The sequence below is a fragment of the Passer domesticus genome, chromosome 1 (genome assembly GCF_036417665.1).
Source record: "Passer domesticus isolate bPasDom1 chromosome 1, bPasDom1.hap1, whole genome shotgun sequence".
In the NCBI taxonomy this organism is placed as follows: domain Eukaryota; kingdom Metazoa; phylum Chordata; class Aves; order Passeriformes; family Passeridae; genus Passer; species Passer domesticus.
In genome coordinates, this window is record NC_087474.1 from 70,723,967 (window position 1) to 70,745,585 (window position 21,619).

General features: G+C 39.2%; 1 long non-coding RNA gene across 2 annotated transcripts in view; it reads left to right on the forward strand.

Annotated features, from left to right (window-relative positions):
* The window catches only part of LOC135302504 (uncharacterized), a 42,986-nt gene extending 22,296 nt beyond the window's left edge, over window positions 1-20,690 (forward strand). Inside the window, exons 2-3 of one of the 2 annotated variants that reach the window (XR_010364098.1) lie at window positions 15,426-15,529; window positions 20,486-20,690. This is a non-coding gene — a long non-coding RNA (uncharacterized LOC135302504). The remainder of the gene's footprint in view (window positions 1-15,425; window positions 15,530-20,485) is intronic. The other variant, XR_010364097.1, reaches the window with a different exon arrangement.
* The last annotated feature ends 929 nt before the right edge of the window (window positions 20,691-21,619 follow it).

Below are 21,619 nucleotides of genomic sequence, written 5' to 3' on the forward strand. Positions count from 1 at the left end.
AGAAATGATCCAATGGTCTTCTGGCTGTGATACTGTTCATAAAAGTCCCGGTTGGCCATCATGGGAAGAGGGGTGGTACAACTCTGTGGCTGTGGAAGGCAGAAGTTTCACTTTTTGTTAGAAATATTAAAATCCTCAAGGTTCTGCATTTTACTTCATAGAATCAAGAAAGGAAATCCCGTGTCTGCCCTGATCTTAATGACTTTTCAGAAATTCAAAGATTGAACTTGGCATTTCTTGGAGAACCTGTAAGGTGTTTGGAAGTGCGAAAGGGTAAATTGTTGTCTGGAGGGCTGAGTTCAAGTGGGAAGCTGCACAGTGAGGAAGAAACTCTGCTTTTTCAGATTTCCTCATGAGACAGCCCATGTGTTTCTTAGGATGTACAATAGACCAGGAGATGTCTTCTTGCAGTCAGGTTCTTCAAGGGTTATTAGGGGTGTCTTGAGCATCAAATAAATTGTACGGTTTAAAAATAAATGAGCTGAATAACTCAAGCACAGCTTTCAAATGGCCTTGGCATCATGAACTTTCAAACTGGAACTGCAATCCTGAATATGTTTTGTGAAGAAGTACTGGGTATTCCGGCTGAACTCCTTAGGATTTACATGCAGGTGGCAAAGCCAATTATTTTAAGGTTTTTGTTGGTTGGGTTTTATTTATTTATTTTCAATTCTTCTTTTCCTATAGGCCTTTGTGGTTTGAATAAAACTTTATGCTCTACCCACAACTTAACCAGAAGCTTTTGAGGAGTCTATTGATGTTTGAAGTTTGCCAGAGGGGATGATTTATAGCAGAATTTAACATTTAAGACCTTTGAAATGAAGCATTAAGAGCCAGCACTTGTGATGATGTGTGCTGAACACTGGCTGTGAATTCTTTGGAATTTAGGAACCTGAACCTTCTTGTACACCAACAATGCCTGTGGGATACATGTTGAAGGGCGTGTGTGTAAGAGAGAGCAATAAAAACTAACTTTCCCCAAATTTTTGCTGTATGTTACCACAGGATAGTGCATAGAGTTGAGCCAATTTCTGAGTTAACTGCAGCAGAGAGGGTTTGTGCTTTGCAAGCATCAATACCCTGCTGCACTTGGGCTAACTGGACCAGCCCAGAACAGGCTGCTGGTTATGTCACCACTGTGCCAGTGCCTTGGTGGCACTTCGAGCACCATGTTGAGAGAGGGACCGTGGCTGCAGAGGAATGTCAGACTGTGAGGCTGCATCAGAGCAAAGCTGGAGTTCTGAAACCCCACTAGATAATGGGTCCTGAGCCGTGGGAGTAGCTCTTCAGCCTTTATCCTGCTTTCAAACTTGATGTGCCAAAAGCAGCTGGATCAAAGGCCTGTTTGATCACCCAGCCGTGTGCTTGGGAGGTGAGATCAAGAGCACTGCACCTTGGTGCTTATTGCTCAGTGCTGAGCCTGGCAGCTGGAAGCCCACTGCATGACCCTTTCTCTCTGGGCTTGATTGTGGGAATCTGTCTTGGTGGCAACCTGAGCGAAAGAATGGCAAGTACCCTGGCACCATATGCCTGTGAAAACATTGGCCTTGAGGCCAGCAGGAGGCAGTGAAAACCTGTAGAACATTCTTCTTTAGTCTTGATTTTTTTTTTTATTCCCTTTTTTTCTTTCCCTCCTCAGTGGCAAGATGTCAGTAAATCCTGTCATTTTAATCAGCTTTTCATTATAATATATTTAAGGATCTTAGTAAAACTCAGTACAGAATGTATGAAGTTCTATGTAAAAACCAATTGGATTATAAAGACATTTAAGTACCATTTTTGACTGAAGATCTGTGTTTTTTAAATAAAGCAACCCTCACACCTACTTTTACTACCAAGCTGGGTGCAGAAATGTGAAAGCCTTGTCTATATTTATGGAGACCCCATACATCATATATTGAGAGTCTTTTGACTTAATAAAAAGCTCATCCTGTGCTAAAGTTGTGATAAAATGGAGCTGTGGCTTCAGTTAGGATTTTGTATGCACTGGGAAATGAAAGAGCAATGCCATAATTGTAGATACTCTCTTTTTTCACTCCTCCCCGCCACCTTAAGGAGGAAGGGAAACAATTGTCTGCCAATTAATGCAGAATGCAAGTAACTGTTCTCAAGGTATTCATAGCAGGGATTAAACTAATGGATAAGAGGTGCAAATTCTTTCTTAAGAAATGTAAATAATTTGTTAGGGGGTTGATAAATTTCTAATATACCAGTGTATTTGAGAAAGGGTAGTACTGTTCTCACATAAGTTGCATAGGTTTAAAAGCCAGAAGAGATCATTAGAATGCTATCATTGCATTGTAACAAATTGGAGTATTTTACCCACATGTTTTCTCAGCATCTTTTGAAAAAACTAAGCGCGTGATTTAGAGCACCTAGTCCTGATTTAGTGTTCTATTAATAGAGAATTCTCTACATCCTTCCCAAACTGAGGTGTTACACTGATTAATTTCACAGATTAGTACTGTCGTTCCTTGATCTGTTTTATCTGGCATAATTCAATGTGTCTGCTGAAAAGGGCATTCCCACTGTCATCTATTTGCGTATTTTTGCCTCTCCCTTGTGCCCGCTCTGGTTTTTGTGCTTCCTGGGTGAAACTGAGGTAGTTTGTTGCCAGATGAGTTTCCTAACCTGCATAAACCAGACAGTTATTTGGCTTTCAGCTTACTTGGTTATTTGGTTAATACTGATGCAATGGATATAGTGGGAATGAATGGCCAATATATGGAGGAGAAATATGGGATTGGCCTTTTTAATCAGCAACACTGAGCAATAACAGATTAAATAGATTATGGAATAATGATATGCAACATAACAAGCAAGTAACTAACAGCTGACACTAGACAAATTCAGATGTAAAAAAGTACTTGTGTGGCCAATGAAGATAAAGAATCCTTTGCAGTCTGACACAGTTGGAACATTTTATTTCAGAGGTAGAAAGTTTTTTGATCCTTACAGGCTATATTACCTGTCTTTCTTTTGACTGCACTGAATTTAGATTTTGGAAGGACAACCAATATTCCTACAGAGGAGGGTGGATGTTTGGATACTATAGGAGGGGGTGGAAGGAAAATAATGATAACAGTCTTGAATCCTCACCCACGAGGTGAATTTCTTACTCTCTGCTGCCTGTTGTGTCAGCAGCTCACATTCACATGCCTTCCGACTCAGTCAGGAGTGAACTCTCTTGCTCCCTGACTTTGAACCTTATCCATGTGACAGAGCAAAAGTGTCCTGTGGGGTTCCTGGCAGAATGGTTCCGTGCAGGCTGGTCTGAAACTACATTGACTTGTAATATGCTTCGGCAGAGAGATGCTCCCCTACAGTGTTTTCCTCTGCTATAATTGGAAATAATGTTGTGTGAGTGTTGACAATCTGAAGAGGGCAGGAAAAAAAATCTCCTTTTTTTAATTTTTTTTTTTAAAATTTTGATTTCAACTGTCCATACCTTTGCTGAAGTAGATTTGGATGAAACTGGCTGTTCTGAAGAGCAGTTGTCAGATGACCAACATGTTATTGAAGAGCTTTGATGAAGGCTGCTTTCAGCAAACCTATTGTTTTCCAGGAGGGTTACACTCCTATTAATATCAAAGGTATTGGGTTAATCCTCACACAATAACATGGTTTATACCTTTTGTACTGCACCTGTATTGGGTTTGATGCATGAAACTACTGTCTGTAAGTGTCTGTTCCAAGAACTTGTATATACCTGTGACTCTAAATGCCCTGAAGTCTTTGGGGTATCATATTCTGTAGCTTTCTTTAAAATTAAACCAGCTATATCTCAAGGGAATTTTGAATTCTGAAGATGCTATTAAAATATCTACTGGTTTAAGTGATGTTGTGATTTCTCCATGACTTACCAAATGACAAAAGTTGCAATAAGCTCAGATAATTAGAGCCTTATTTTAACTTTCTGCTACGATTTAACTTCTGTAAGAGTATACCTTTTATCATCAGTATTTGCTTGGCATCTTTTCACACAAGTCAGGGAAGATGCTACTAAGCATCTCTAAACTTATATTGCCTTTCAGAGGGTGACAGCGCTCTGATGAAACCCAGGCACTGAGCTCATGGAGCACTTTGCCAGCATAGCATAGCTGGCTTTGTAGCTAGCCGTGTTTAAAACATGATACAGTACCAGAATGGCAACTGTAGACTACAAAGACATGCAGAAACATGCTTTCTGTGTTGGGATTTTTTTTTTTAGGTCCCTTAAACTTCAAATGTATTTTCATCACTAATGCTCTTGTTGGATCTAACAGGAGCCTTAATGGGTCTCTTTGAGAAATGGGCTTGTATATTTTTGAATTCTAGTCAACAGGGTAGCCTTCCAATGCATTTTTTTCAATGAATTGGTATATTCAAGCACAAATGCACAGAGAGGCAGTATGAGAGAGACTGGAGAGTAATATCCCCTCAATATATAAATATATGCACAGTGCCCCATGATAAGAATGAAATTAACATTTTATGGTGTTCTGAAAGTGGGTAGTGAAGAAAGCATGCTCAGGTGTTCTGCTTGTAGGGTGCTGCTTCTGTGAGAAGGGTAAGACAAAGTTTGCATGCTATTTGCCATCCATGCAGGACAGGCTTGGAAAGGAAAAAACTTTGGAATTGTTAATGCTACTCGATGAGACCATGGTGGCAGGTTGCAGCATGCTGTGACTTGGCTTTTGGTTTCCTTTTCTTCCTCTCTAGCTGAAAGCTGTTGCTTCTCTGTTGAAGGAGCTCTTCCAATGGCATGAGAAAACCCCAGCTGCTTTGCAGGGATGCTTTCTGGGAGCTGGAAATAGGCAGTTAAATGACTAGTGCGTCGTTAAAAAAAATGCTGGGATTGAAGGTAGCTGTCAAGACCCTTGACCTAAAAATATGCTTACAGGTCAAATACATGCACTGAAGGAAGCAACTAAACTGGTTTCATAAAATGGGTTACTAACCAGGCTGTGAATCCACCTTACTGATAGTGAGGTTGGAAGATTGCCTGTCAGATAAAACAGGTCAGTGAAGAAGTCGTGAAGCCCTGTTACCTTGGGACTTGTCCTATGGGACGAAGATTCTGAATCCAGCAAACATAATGTTTCATAGACTTTGAACGTAGTGAGACACAGGGAAGCTTCCAAATTACCTGCATCATTGTGTGGAAACATTCTGCATTTTTAAGTAGGGAACTCAACCAGGTCTGTGTCCATGAATATTAGTGTTGGCAATACAAGCTTATTTTTAGAGGTCAGGTTTGTCAGTGTCCTGACCAAGAAAATTTTCAGATTTAAAAACAAACAAAAAAACCCCACAAAAAACCTCAACTCCTAAATCCCACAAACCAACCTTCCTTTCTCCCCAGAAGCCCCACACCTTATTCTCACTTAGATGTGTATCATCTGGCTTCTGTGTTTTATGGAGAACTTGGCCATTTGAAGTTTTTGCTCTTACATTATACCTGTGCAAATACTCCTGAACACTAGATGTTCCAGATGTTAGTTTCATCTTTCGTACAGCTTATGACTGGTGTATTTCAACAGGTTCTGGAGAAGAGATTAAGCTGCAAACAGCTGTATTGCATTCAGAGTTTGAGAAATTTGATTTTTGCTCATACCTACTATTTCTTTGCCTCCTCATCTTCTGCAGACTGGTTCCAATCAAATTGAACTGCTGGCTGATGATAGTGGCTACAGACAAGGTTTTTACATGCTGTTAAAAATGAACAAAAACTTAGAGCACTTGCAAGTACTTAATGTGTGTGGTATGCAAGAAACAGATCATTCTGTTGCCAAAGGTTTTGGTGCTGAATGCTGCTACAACTTGATTTATATGTGACTGTTCAAGTTGAAGTAGCTATCCAATCTTGGAAGCTTATTTAAAAAAAAATGCAAGTAATATGAGTTTGAAGCATGACTTCACTGTCCTACTTATTTTCCATTTGAAATTATTGGTGCAAGTGGTAGAGCAGTGTTCTCCTGGAAGGACCTGTGTAATCTGACTGAAGTGAGTTACTCTAATGAAACAGCAGACTGGGGCTGGTGTGCTTGCAACAAAGCTCAGTTTACATCTCAGTTGTGCCAAAAAATCTACAGCATTTCTAAAATGAATGATATTATGTGGAGGCATATTGGTAAGTTGTCCTGTGTCAGTTTTTTGGTTCTGGGGACACTGCACTGTGCCTTGAGCGGGGTTAGCTCTTGGCAGTAGAAGTGGTTTGTCTCCAGAATCGAGTGCTCAGACATCCTGGAGCTTGCTGAAGTGCCTCCCCATCTGCACAACTGCCACTGCCAGAATGTTCTCTGCTTTCAGATTCAAACTGATTCACTTTCCTTAATTGAAAGTAATTCATATTTCTAATTTTATGTCATGTCTGTGCTCATGTAATGGAAAAGTGCTGTTACAGACATGATAATTAAAAAGAACCTACATATTAGTAAAGAGAGAAGAGAAACTGTTTATTGGGGAAGGTAATTAAAACAATTTGGAAATTTTTAATATAGATTAAATATTTATTTTTAAGTGATCCAGGATATAATTTTTTGTTTCATTAAAATTTAATAAACTATGCAAAAATTTTTAGTATGAGAAATGCAAGGGCAACAACCTAAGGAGCAGCTTGAAGTTCAGCAGGTGGTGTTGTGACTTTATGGGGAGCTCCTAGACAATGTGTTAATTATGGAAAGCTGTCCATATAGATATGTACTGAACAGTAAGCCACCAACATTTGGGAAAAAAACTTTCAGACCTGAGAAGTCAGATCCAAATCCATCTCTGACAGGAGAGGAATGCTGATTCCGTGGGCAGATGCCCACTGGAGTTCTACTCAGCCTCTGCTCAAAGGTTGTGAAGTACAATTCTCCTTGGGTTGGCAAACCAGTCCAGTGAGTGTGTAGAATTGCTGGGAGTATTCTCAAATAGCTGGATTTCATAAGCCTCTAAAGTATGATTTATCTAGACTAAATATATGTGACTGTGCCAAGACAGACTGAGCCACTTCAGTTCGTTGGGGAAGGACTAATGATTTCAGCTGTCTTGGTTGCAAACTACAATTATAATTTTTGTCAGGAGCAAAATGAGCAGTTTTTATTACCTGCATTTTTGGAGAAAAAGGAAGTTAGTATATTCCTGTCCTCGAAAGAATAATTTTTGAATTGCTGGCCAAGTTTCTTTTTCCTCTTGCAATCCATCAACATCTGGAACTATTGTAATGTGCTGCATCCCTCTCTGGTCCTTTAAGTATTTGTTTCAAGACTCTTGTAACAGAATCTTTTTTGTGCATACTGATTTTTACCTTTCCATTTGAAGGCAAAAGAAAATGTAGGGGAAATTCAGAATAGCCTTTGAAGGATATTTCCTAATTTCAAGACCTATTTGCAATAACCTTATTAGAACATGTCAATTTTGAGTGCAGTTGTTTAACTGTGCTGCAAAAATGAAAACTGGTCTTGAATTTTCATAATTTGTCATTTGATTATTGTCCTCCCAAATTGATCCTGACGTAAGGATGAGGTTTTCTGATTTGCTTTCATTGTAGATGTGGTGCGTCAAGTCAAGGGATTAAGTACTTGCTAATGCACTCTCTTCCCTTCCAAACCTCAAGCAAAAATCCAAAACCTTGGATGTTCTTCTTAAGGGCAAAACCAAATTATCATCTTGGAGTCATTATAGCAGTTAATGACATGAAAAGGTACAGCCAAAATTTTGTTCAAAACATCAATGTGTCTGCCTTCTGAGGAAGAATCTGGCTTGTGTTTCTATGGAGTGGTCAGCTACTGATACAAATTTCTTCTCCCGGCTCCCAAAGCTACTGTGTGCCACTCTTCCTCTATACAAAGACAATTTGCTTTTCATGTAGTGATGAAGAATAATGTTTTAACAGACAAAGGCATTTCTAGTGTATTATTGTGCTGTCTTTTGAGTAGCACTAGATGCTGGGAAAAATGGTAATTCACAGTGTGAATGCTTCTCACAAGCAATGTGGATAAGAACTGAGCATGTACAGTCAGTGTTGCATAAGGTATAATGGTGAACATTGTGGGAGCGAGAAAAGCCCAAATTATAGCTCATGCTGATGGCCAAGATACAAGCCTTTTGTAATTCTTTAAGAATTACAAGACAGCCCAAACAAAATCCAAAATATTGTCACTCAAAATGTGTATGTAACTGAATTTAGTAACAATATGTTCATTTTTAGTGTTTGCAAATTCATGTAAAAATACACAGCAATATTTCTGAAACACCTGTGTTCCTCTGCTTTTTCTTGTAAACTGATACAAGGCACAGGTGGCTTCTCATTAACTTATTTCACACAAATATAAATACACGGCACAGTTTCTCTTGCTGTAACTACATAATCCAGGAAACATGATTGCTACTGATTTAATGTAATCAGTGTTGTGAGGAGATCATTCTGAGCTCTTTGTGAATGGCTCTATTCTGAGGGGATTTACACCCCATGTAAATCTGATTTAAATGGGAGAGTGGTGGAATGTGGCTTTTCTATTTAACCTATGCAAAAATCTATATTCTCCCACCTAGGTTTCTCACTGTGTGATGGGATACTCAGCTGGTACGTGGTGGGGGAGGGGAAGAACACAAGTCCAATAGGGACAGGGAAAGTAGGTAAGGGACTATCTCAAACAGGCAAGTTATACATTTTGATTCAATATTCTGATATTCTTATCAAGGCTTTCCAGAATGTGACACTGACTCAAACCACGAACAATAAGGAGAAAACAGGAAGCATGTATCAATGTCTTTGTTGTTCTGCAATGGTTTCTTTTTTTTTTTAAAGGACCAATGTTACAGCAGAAATAAAAATCTAGAGAAAAGCAGCCAGGCATCTTAGGATGTAAAAGCAAATGCATTTTTAAAAATTATTTTAGTATTTTAAAGATTTATTTCTGTTTAAATTTATTGAACTATAGCCAGATTTATTCAATTAAGATAATACACTTCAAGGTTAACTACCATTTGCTGTTCACTTAGGCAAGCTATTGTACAGTTATGTAAATTTCATGAACAGAGACACGACTTGAGTGTCTTAATTACAAGCAAAAAGTGTCATTTAAATATGAATAAGTGAATAGTTGCCTGTATTTCCTGTTCACATTCTGCTGTCATCTTTAAGACCAAGAGCTAACTAGCCATCTATATTGTGCTTTCAGTTTTTCTTCTGCCTTTAAAATGAAGAAAAAAAAAGTAACCACCACAACAAAGCCTGTCATATAAATGCATGTAAAGCAGATGATGCGGGAATGTCCTACTCTTAGAGTTGTTATTAGCACAGTGAATTTTAATTTACTGAGATCACAATGAATGGCTGTAAATATGCAGCATTTTCTGTGGATTTATCTGCATTTCAATATGATATCTATATTCAAATTGTACAATCTATAACTTACTTGTAAGCTCCTTTCATAGTTACTTTTTGACAAGCCTGCTAAGGGCTTATTTTGAATGCTTCTATTTTCAGTGCTAAGACCTATTATGAATTCTTCGCATTTATTTATATACACATAGTTGTGTTCAAAATAGTCTGTCTCCTTTTTAATTTATAGCCAGTCTAAATCACATTTTATGCAACAAAAAGTTTGGTAGTGATATTCCTCCTTGTCTTTGCAACCGAATTCCCTGTGTTCCTGCCGTGTTGATAGTTTGGGATTTTTCCCCCCATTGTTTTGATTTGTTTGTCTCTCCAAAAATGACCTAGAAAGAAATCTGTTGTTAATCACATATCAACGAGGGAGGGATGATTAGTTAATAAAAACCATGCCTTGTGTCTGTGGACCAAATGGCTAGCTCTGGTTCTCAGTATGCACAGGGTCTTGAAAGACTGTTCCCATCCCTCAGTGATGTAGCCGCAGCTCTCCCCGAGGAATGAGAAGTTCACTATTCACTCTGTGCTTGCATCACCCTTTCCAACATGTTCCCACTGATACATTAAAGGAATTAATTGCTCATAATGATCTCACCATCTGTTAACAGAGGTTCATACCTACAGGCTGGTGGCATGTGGTGGTCCTATTCAGAAATCAATAGGCAATGCTGGGGGAACGCTTTCCCACATTGCCTTCCATTGCACTCTGAAAAGGGGAGGAGAGCTCAGTGTTGGCCATCTGCTCCTTGTCTTTCTGTGCGAGAGACCTTGATGCAGTCCAGCCTGGCTCTGATCTGACTCCAGTCTGATTGGAATGTGGCTGATCTGAGAGCCTCTCAAAGCTGTGAAAGTGAGTCAAAAGGAGATCCCCATTGTCCAGCGGGGCTGAAAGAAAATGATCACTTTAAAATTCATAACTCCCAGGTGCCCGCCATCTATTCATGGGAAAAACTCTCTGAACTTCTCTTCATTAAAAAGAGAGGGAGTCCAGCTAAAAAGAGAGAAAAGGAAGTAGTTTGTGGGAAATGTGCAAGGGATTTCAGGCTAAACAAATGAGGAATTTGAAATTTTTACTTGTATTAAAGGAACCGTGTAAGGAAAGGGAAGCATTTGTAAAAGCAGGGCCTCTGCTTCAGGGGCCCTTCCCTGGGGTCCTTTAGCAAAATAAAAAGGCTTTTCCCACCACCCCCCCATACCATCCCCCCCAGGAGTTTTTCCTCCCTTTTGCTCTTTCTTACCTGTGTAAATGAGGGTAGCAATAGTACATGAATTAGGCTGTCCCTGCTTTATGTGATAAATTAGAATGCATTCAGCTTGCCCACCTCTCCTGCATGTATTTTATTGTTTAGATTGCATAGAAAGCTGACCTGATAACAAATGTAAACTGAAGCTGAATATCCTCATGGAGAATTAGCCTAGTGAGGGGGTGGAAGGGGTGTTCTGTCAGCTTGCTGCCTAAACTCTTCCCTGCCCCCATGTCTTGTAATCTGAGGATTTACCTTATCACAGGAGGGATTTTGGTCTTCTTCCCCTCCTCCACTTTCTCCATCTTTTACCTCCTCTGAATGCTGAGATAGTGCTGAATCCTTCCTCATTCCTCAGACACCTCATATGTGCTTCCCAGTTCTGTGCTTTTGCACAGGTTCTCACAATATCTGGGGTGGATTTATGCTAATTCCTACAATGTGAGATGTCTTTTCCCTCTGATGCTGTTTATGTGGCCGGAGGTAAGGAGGACTGGGAGGACCTTGCCTTCTTAAGGCAAGAATGGACTGTTTTATCAGCACTTCATCCAACTACCTCTTCAAAAAAGGACTTTTAATTACTCCTGGCAATTACAGTTCAGAGCCTGTAGTTGTAGACCGATATTGAGTATCTTTTCAAAATATCCAATTTCAGTTCAATGATTTCCAGGAGATTCAGATATTGGGAAACTGCATAGGTATTTACCTGTAATCTCTTTCCAGTTTAGGGCACCCATTTCCAGCCTTGTCCTGTCCTTTGTCACTACTGAGGTTAGACATATTTGATGCCTGATTGCAGGAAATAAGCCGCACAGTGCTGTCTGATGGCAATGTATTTGCTGTCAGAATATAGTCACTTATCTCCCACCAAAAATTGGGTTTTTTTGTAATTCTGGATGTGACACTGACCTGCCTGCCCTGCTCCAGTAGTCTCTTACTTTATGATGCACCAGTTTTCTTTATTTTCCCCTCTTATATCATTTGTTGAAGAGAGTGATGGTGTACAGCATCTTTTCAATTTTTCTTTCAATTCAAAGTGGAATGTTGCTCTGTCCACCCCAATTTCCCTTTTAGATACCTTTGAGGTAGAGTCAGCTGCCTCTGATCACTATTTCTCTTTTGTTTATTAAGCAGTCTGAGAGGAGTGGTAAGAAATATTCTGGTTCTCTTCTTACCCAGAACTGGTAAGCAATGTTCTGGTTTTCTTCTGACCCAGAAATTGCTGAAAAAGTAGGCAGCAATTACCAAAAAACTGAGAAGAAATGTCCCAGCAGACATGACTACTTGTCTTGTAATTTTGTGATAATACGATGCATCTCTATTATCTATTTTTAATGTCTATTCCAGATCTTCCTTGGTATCATTATCAGTGTCAAAGATGTTGTTTGTATGTCTCTATGTTCAGTGTCATTGCATGTATCTTCATCAGGTGAAGCACTCTTCTCACCATGACCAGAGTCACTCTTTGCATTGTGGTTTCTGGAAACAGCTGAGGAGCACCTGACCCGGCTTACCTTGTGGTGTTGGGAGGATATGTTGCAAGTCACATTTAACAGTCCGCTTTAAAACAAGCAAACAAAAATCTCAAACCCCAGCCTCCAAGACCAATGAGAAATGAGAGCTTCCAGAAATTTACATAATGTGTGAATGCTGTGTGTAGATAGTGCCTACCCAACAGAGCTTATAGTCAACAAGGCATTTGGAGGAGGTATGATCACCCTTAGGCAAACTGTTCAACTGATCTTGGAGAGTGAAGAATCATTAAGATTGGAAACGACTTCCAAGGTTGGAAGGTCATCAAGCCCAACCTTCAACAAAGTCCCACCATACCCTCTATAACATATCATTAAATGCCATGTAGACTTGTTTTTGAACATTTCCAGGGATACTGACTACTCCACTTCTCTCAGCAGTCTGTTCAATGTTGACCCGCTCATTCAGTGAAGAAATTTTTCCTAATATCCAGCCTAAACCTCCCAAAACATGTCAAATTCACAAAAAAGGAAGTATTTTACTTCAGTTATTTGATGCTGAGATAGTATAAGACATGAATCAGTATTTGAAAAGTGGTAATATCAAAAAGCTCTGTGAGAACTGGCATGCTCAAATAGCAGTGCTAAACCTAGGAGAAGGATCCACAGCTCCTGTAGGAACAAATTTGTCAGGAAAGAGTGCATGGTGATCACACATGGAGGAGAGAATCCACGGGACTTAAAATATCAAGGCTATGACCATGACTTTGGAGGAGCAGATACAATGTAGATACTCATAACATGGTACTTCTAACCTTTATTCACTTCCAAAATGTGTTTTCTCTCTGTTGCACAGTTCAAATATTTGCACTCTTAATACTTTAAGGAAGATCTGTTAAAATCGTCTGTAGGGTTTGGGGTTTTTTTAGTACACTGCAAATTTTTGTGTTTTTGAAATTGTCTTTGGTGTTTTTAGAAATTATTAATATTGACAAGATCATATCAAGAATATAGCTGGATAAATACTTGAGTGAGTACAATTGAAGGATAGTGGCCCACAGTAGGAGTAAAAACCTCAAAAGTAAATGATATAAAGACTTGAATCAGGTATGTCATTGGTGTAATAGTAATGTGCAGTCACAGCTAAAGATCATGCATCTGCTACCAAAGGTAGGGGCATATTCTGTTGGGTATGGTAACTTAAGTTACAGCTTATATATTTTTTGTTTGTTTTGGTTTTGTTGTTTTCAATATATATATATTCAAATATATATATTTTTACTAGTGCATCAGTAATAAACTTGAGTAGGCTTTTGAATGAGGTAGATTTTCTTTAGGGTATAAATATAATCTCATCCTGTCTTTAACTATTTTTTCATAATAAACACTTCACTTAAGAGGCAGAATGATCCTGTGATCGTGCTATAAAATTTGAGAAGCAAATATGCTATACAATTGCTTTAACATAAAATCTCTTGTATGGGACTACATAATACTCTTCAAAGGAGCAGGCATGGGAAGAATTCCCAGGAATGTCATTCCCAGAATCTGAGACACCTACCACTTTGAGGAAATGCCATGTGGTGATGCCTTACTGTCAGTAAACACAGTACAGGTTGCCTTGGAGAATCTGCTTGCTGTTTTCTCTACTTTGCCTGTGAGGCGCTTCTCTGTCTCTTGTTTGTAGAACGTATACAAGGCACTTGGGCACAGTTCTCAAGTGTAGAGAGACACATAAGGATCAGCACTTCTGGGGATTTTTCAAGGACACTGAAGTGGGTGAAGTGTTGTTGAATTCCCTTTGACTTTGTACTCTCTCTTGTAAAACCAGAATCTGTGCACCTCCACCTCTCTGCCCTGAATGTGCTGAACTTTTATATCAAATCCTTTCACCTGGGGTAGGATGGAGGATGTTGTGGGAGCACAAACCTGCAGGGGAGTCCATGATCAGGATATTGCCTTAGGCTACATGACTGGTGTTTATTGCTTTCCAAAACCCCAGAGAAGTGACCAAGATGACCACTTTTTTCGCTTTTTGGTAGTATGTTGCCTGTTACTAGTACAAGCTATAACAGCTCCAATAGGAACACTTGGAAGGGGAGGTACTTGGTGGTTAGATGGTCTTGTTGCTGTGAAACAGCCAGCTAGGCTGGGGGCTTGAATCTGGGTATGTACCCCATCTGAGCTTCCTAATTACTAGGCTGTAATAAGATTGGAATGGGCAGAAAGATCACCAGTGAGAAATGGCATCTGGACATGTGATACCTTCTGAGTGACTGTTTTGTTGAATGAAAAATGTGAGTTTAGTAAGAAAATTTCACACAAGCTCAGTTCCAAGTCAGTTCACAGTAAAACGCTGTGTACATAACATACAAGTTAAAGTGTGAACAGCAGTCAGGCTTGAGTTCTTTTCCATTCTTCTTTTCTTTCTTAGCTGTGCACATTGAATGGCAGAGAGAGGGTGGGGAAATGATGAAAATGTGCAGCTCTGTGTTAGATATTTCAAAGGCTGTTAACTTACTCAAAACAAATTTATTTAGGAATGTACAAAGGGTATTTAATTTCAGCTTTAAATCTCTGCCATGTTCTGTGGTTCTCCTTTTATTTTGATCTTTAGCATGAATATGAGAACTGGTACCTTTCCTCTCTTTCCCTTGCTCTTGAAGTGTCAGCACTTTGGTGACAGAGTCCAAGATTTTTGCTTTTAAACAAAAAAGATATTTTTATGTATTAAAGTAGGAAAATTTATAGTAATTAAAATGTATTACTCATTAAAAGATTTCAGAGTTCTTTACATTTGTTTCCATGGAATTTGATGTTGGTGTATTTTGCATGTGTTCTTCATTCTGGTCGTGTACAGCAAGTGACCAGTATTGTCTTAATCTGAAATAGAGCTTTGGATTGGCAGGTGTCAGTAAATTTGTTAAAGCATTGAGATGTTTATTACTTGTTAATTAGGTTAGTTAGGTTAGTTCAAAGACAGAATTATTTTTTGGGAGAAGACAGACTATAGGCTGAATTGTTCTATAAGAAAACAGAGCAATTAAACAAGATTGTAAAATATTTGGGATTTTTTTTTCTCAAACCCAGTTATTTAACTTCCATTTCATGTCCTTGCTTATACGTAGTTTTTATTGTGGTAGTTCTTGACATATTTAAACATATAGTCAGATTTACAGACTGTTTATGCCACAGGCAGCCCCAGCCCTATGGAATGACACCTTTCATTTCATGCTCCTGCCTGAGCAGCAGAGCACGTGGGACTGCAGCCTTTGCTGGACTGCTACTGCTCACCCTCTGTAGGCAGGGAAGAGACACTGAAGGAGATTTTTTGTTTGTTTCTAACAGTTCACTCTTACTTAACAGTTTGACACGGTGGAGAAAGCAATTTGTGCCAAGTGTGAAGCCAAAATGAATCAGTTTTCTACTTCTCTTCAAATTCCAGGGTACAGGTAAAGTATCTGAATTTCAGGTTTCTAGTCCTGCCCTTTTGGCAAGCCATAGCCAGCTCATCTGTAATTGTGGAGAAGGTTGCAACTAGAAGCCCAAGGATTCTGCAGTCTTTCGGGCACGGTAATTTTTGCACAGTTTGCCAGGGTCTGCCTTTGTTCTCCAAAAGGAAAGATGATAGGAGCTCTGTAAACTTATCATCAGCAGATTTTGATTGTAGGTGGTTCAGAAATCACCTCATTCTGGGAAGGCATAGCAGTGGATAGAGAATATACTCATCCTGCTGGGATAATTTGCCTCACATGGAGTACCAGTAGATATTATTACTTGTTTTCAAAATGAGGTTGTAACCAGTGTAAACCAGGAATATATAAAGACAATTGTGAAGTTTAGAAAGGTCTGGACTGGCTTTATGCAGCTCACTTGGTCAAATAGGCTAAAGAAGAGAAATAGTTCTGTGTGGGGAGAACACCACTTGCTTAATAAAGAGGCAGTTTGGAAGGAAGTAAAAAAATAATTATGAATGCAGTGGACAAGAGGGATATAGATGCTGGGAAATGGCTAAAATGGGGGAGTAGATGTGTTTCAGGTGCATTAAATAGCAAACTTTCACGTTAGAGGGAAAAACTAAGGCTGAGTTTACAAGGGAAAAATTTAAGCTGCTGTTTTGATGTGCTCAGAATTGGGACTGAGTATGAAATGCTGTCTCCTGCTTGCCTACAGACCCTTCCTCCACTGGCTGATGTTTATGATTAGATATTAAGAAAAAATTGTTCAGTGAAAGGGTATTCAGGCATTGGAACAGAGTGGCCAGGGAAGCGGTGGAATCACCATCCCTGGAAGTGTTCAAAAAATCTGTAAATGTGGCACATGAGGCCATGATGTAGTAATGAACATGGCAGTGTGGGGTTAAGGTTGGACTTGATCATCTTAGAGGATTTTCCAGCCTTAACATTTCTATGACTCTCTGGCATGGCACGATCCACTGCCTGGCTGGGGCTGACCAAAACCAGAAGCAAAGTAAGGCACAGGTAGGTTATATAGTGTCATTATATCCAATGATTTTGGAGATATGAACATCAACAAAAAGCAGTTCTACTTTATTTTACTGGGAAAATAACAGGGCCTTGTGATAAAACCTGGCAGCAAAGCTACTTTTCTCAGCTGTGTAGAATAGACTCAGCAAATCAGAAAGGTAAGCATGATGTTTTCTGCTAGGAAAATTATCATGACATGCTAGGAAGTTAGTCTGATAATTCCCTGCTTTCCAGATAGTTCATTAAGATTTTTAATACTAAAAGAAAAACAGTAATAGCTTGGCTTGATGTTTCTGGGCTGATGTTTCTTGGGGTTTCTGGGGGAAAAGTACAAGAAAATCCCTACTTTAGCGTTTTGTAATAAATGCTTTACTTGTTTCTAGTGTGATATTTTAGCATATTACTCATAAGGATGGGGAGTATTTTTTCTTGACTTACACCCTCTGCTTTATTGAAAATACAAGATTAATTTTATTCTTTAGTGGTATGCCTCTTTTTTCTTGGATAGAGACTTCCTAAATATTGGGAAGATGCTCAAGCATTTTCATACCACATTCAATTTTTTATATATATTTGTGCAATATGTTGTAGAACTATAAATTTTTTTGAAAAATCAAACAAAGCTGACCAAAAAACCAAAAAATATTCATCCCCAAAAAATGCCCAACAATAAAAAAAAATCCCAACTGAAAAGCCCCAGTCATTTTTAGAGGCTGTTTAGAACTGCTTTCCAGAGATAAAAGTGAGAAAAAAAGTGCAATGCAGCAGAATATTCTGACTCCAATAATAGGTGTAGTGAAGCCCCAGTGCTATGTTTGGGATGCTAGGGATACTCTGGCATTTCTTCAGAATTTCATTCTGTCTCTGACTGTAATGTCTTAGTGCTCACAGCAGCAGCCACCTGGGTCTGCAGCAAAAGGAGAAGTGTGTCCCATCACTAGGCCATACCTTCACAACTGAGAAAAGCTGATTTTTGTGGCGTGTTCAGTGCTCAGTAAGGCTGCATTATTTCAATCTGGTACAAGGAACAGATTCCTTAGTCAAAGAATGTCTCTTACAACTTTCCTTTCTAATGCTCTGTTACTCTGTGTGTATGCATGTGTGCAATTAGCTGGCAAGACCAAAATGCATTGGAGCACCTGGGTCTGCTCTATAAAACTCAATTTATATATAGGCTTACTTTGGAGGGAGGTCTGAGAGGGTACAGTGGCAAAACAAGATACATTTGCTGGTTGCTAAGTGTATATAAATTTTGAGTTTAACTTGTGGATCTGTCTAACACAGATACTCAGTGGTGGAACTTGAATATCCAGGCTTATTGTTCCCTTGAGAAACCATATTTTAAAACAGTTTCTCCATGAACTATTATTTGTAAGAATGTATATGTAATTGTTAGTTCTATATTTATTGATATGTGCTTAGTGCTGTGTTTCTCTACTGAGCAGTGAGTGTATTTTAGTATCAAAAACTTAGCATAAGGGCCTGTTTCCAATAGGGTTTTTTTTTAGAGTAATTCTTCATCCTTTATATTGTACATAAAAGGTGAGGAATTATTAAAGAACCAATTTCAAATGTGTATTTTTAATTTAAATGCAGTCTGGAATGGCTTGTATTTTCAAAGACAAGGAACTAATCATCACTATCTTAGCTAGGATGTGAGTTAACATTTGCACCAGGCATAGATTTTTTTTTTTTTTTCAATTAGCACTCCCTTAGAAAACCCATTCCCCCAGCTTTTGTCAATGTGCTGTAGGAGAAGAAGAGCAAATAGATTGGAAATGCTCTACAGCTCAGGCTCCTGGGAAAATGTAACAGGTGTTACAGCTCAGCTGGGTACGAGCTTTATGAAAAAGACCCTCTCAGACTTTACCCATAGAATTCCCTTTCCTAGCCAGAGCTTCAAGTAGGAAGAAACTAATGACTTCATTACCATCTCAATTCTGGGAAATGCTTCGTCCAGACCTGAATCATTAAAGGAAAGGTATAGCACTCTGCATGACCTTACAAGATCAAAATGTTATTTAGAGCAATTCCATTAGTCAAGGCTATAAACCTGAAAGAACACACCCTTTTTCGCTGGCTCTTAGGCCATAAAATGTGTGTGTATGTCATGAGGAGCAGGGCAGGAGGTGGAGGCTGTGGGGGGGGAAGAGAAAAACACATATTCTGCACTCATTGTGCAGCACAATTTCCTAGGCTTACTTTGAAAAGGCTCCACTTCCAGCACTTCTTCCCTTCACCCCATGTTGTGACATGTTTAGTGGCTCTTGTCGTTCTCACTCTTCTAGGGGCTTCTTAATTGGGTATGATACTGAAGCCAAGAATGATGTCAAAATTTCAAACCATACAAAGTGAAATATATTTCTTTCATACTGTAGTAATTATAAGCAACTCCTTTTTTAATTATTGAATTTATTGAATCTTTTACTAGTTTTGGGTATTCTCTCTCATGGAGACTGTCATGATATACAGAAGACTGACTTTGGGGTTATTTTCATTTTCTCCATTATTGCTTTTGCAGCAATGAGCAAAAGAAACCCTGCTTGGTTAAGCTGTGTTTTTGCTAGATGTCTGGAATTTCTTTTCATAATGATAACACTGGATTTGAAATCCTGGTGCAACAATCTTTCAGTAGTAGCACAGAATGTTCACCTTTGGGATAATTGTAATGGACCTTTTTAATTAGGAAAAGTGAAATATTTTTTTCCCACACTAGCTGCCATGAAGTCTTTTCTCTCTCTGCACAAACATACCTCCACAGGTAAAGGTGGGCATAAGCTAAAAGAAATGTATTATGCCTGCTTTAGGAAAAGAATTGCCAAGAGAAAACGGAGGCATGTTGCAATATTTTGGAGGTTTGAATGATGCCTGCATGTTTTCAATACCTGAATCTTGTGCCCAGAAGGAAACACTGTCTTGTACACCTGTCCAGTGATGCGAGTAGTCGATCAGGTATTAATGTGCATACAAAGAACCCTGATTTTAGTGACCATGTGTCTGTGTTGGTACTTCTTGGAAGTAAGCCTTTAAAAGGCAAGGCTTGTCCACATACTGCAGGACAGTTTACTGGTGGTCTCACAGCTGGACTTCAGCTAGATGTGTCTCTTTGAGGTGGTTGCAGTAGTTACCAATGCATTCTGTCCTCTTCTCCAAAGTATTCTTATCCTCTAGCAGTCCATTTCTACACTTGAATTTTTACAACACGTTACAATAGGTGTTTTAATGATCCTTTCTCAAACAGGTGAAGTTGAAGATTGGTGTTTGAGAGATCTCACTGATATGCTTTCATTAAGACCCTGTAGGATTTAATTTCCTTCTTGTTGCCCTATGACACTGGTTGCTCATTTTCATCCAGTGGTCACCTGGTTTTCCCAGGTTCTCTTCCTCATCCTTTTCTAATGATAAACTTGTAGCCTCAAGAATGGCATTAGCCCTGAACCATATGGCCTTGGATTTCATAGTATTGAGGTTCATAGCTATTTGGTCCTTTTAATCCTCAGTGGATCCCAATTAGTCCACCCTAATGAGCAAGTGCAACAGACACCTCTTATTTCCCAGGAGAGTACAGCATGTGGTGTGTTTGTAGCCTCATGCTTATGCCTTGTTTAGGCTACAGCTCCTAGGCAGTGAAGTTGGAAAATGCTGTATACTTACTAATGATAGTTTTGATTAAAGGAAGTGGGTCTTTGGGCCTGAGCCTCCTACAGCAAGCCTGGGAAGTACTGTGCTCCATGGGTTAGGTTAAGCTGGCTGTAGGAGCAGGATAGTTGTGGTACCAGGACGTTGTTTTCTGTGTAATTACCTGCTATGATGCTGCACTTCGATGCTCAGCTATAGTCTTATTGTGTGTGTCTTTTTAATTAGGCTTTGCTTCCAAAGCCCTCTCATTCTGTAAGTGCTGTTCTGTGTTTTATCTTTTAGGTTACTGTGGTGGGTGGCAGGCTGTTGTGTTGAGTTCTCAGAGAAGGATGAGAAGGCGTTCGAGCTAACATCTATCGTCTCCCCGAAATATGCTGATGTGACAGCTTCTTGGACTGAAAATGCACGCTTCTGGTAGAATTCTTCTGACAGGAAAAGCAAGCAGTTCTGTCACTTAAAACGAGCACAAAACAAAACCCCCTCTGAATATTGATTTGTGATGTTAATTTGTTTTATGAAGAAAGTAGGTGGGTTATTGTGTAGAAATGCTGAATGGACTGTATGCTGCTGTTTGCAACCAAGAATAAAAAAATTCTTGCTTAGTTTAACCTCTGAAAGCCAGAATAACCCTTAGGAAATCCACACTGCAAATATTTGCTGTATGGAGCACTGCTGAAACAAAATATTCAAGAAGAGAGCTAGAAAATTGCTAAGTATCCATTAAGAAGAAATACTGGTGGAGCCTTAATAATGGAATGCCACTGTCCTAGTTTGTACCTCACAGTGGCTTTTATCCAGGCAGCCAGGAGGACTATTCTAACAGGAATCACTTCACTATTTTTGGTGCCTCTCTTGGCAGAACACTTTTTCAGGTAATTCAAGCCCAGATGCTTTCATCCAGGCCTTTTCTGGTGAATTGGTTTTGTGCACCTAAATGAAAAAAACTTGCTCTTCTGGAGCTTCAGCATGGTTCTATGTTTTGAATGTATCCATTTATGCAGCCTTGTTGTGATGAGTCCATTTTGAGGATGATGTGCCTTACAAGGGAAGGTGAAATTTTAGGTTTTTGAGGCTGTGTCCTTACCTGTCCTTTCAAGGTGTGACATAGAATTGGAGCTACTCAATAACTGCTCAGTGGCCAGTTTGCACAGAGTAATCAATAAGATAGGCTGTTTTTTAATTGCCACCCTGCATTTGATTATTGGTATTGAAAGAACTTTTCTCTTGATATCAATAAATGCATTGCTAATTGTCTTGCTCTGCTTGTTTGCAGCTTGCACATTCTTGATGCTATTTCTCACAAATTATGTAAAAGCACCATTCATTGTTTGTTTCATATGGCTAAAAATATTGGTACAGCCTGTCTCGGATCATACCACTGCTTGAAAGGTCTAGAACATCTGCACAGAATGCTAA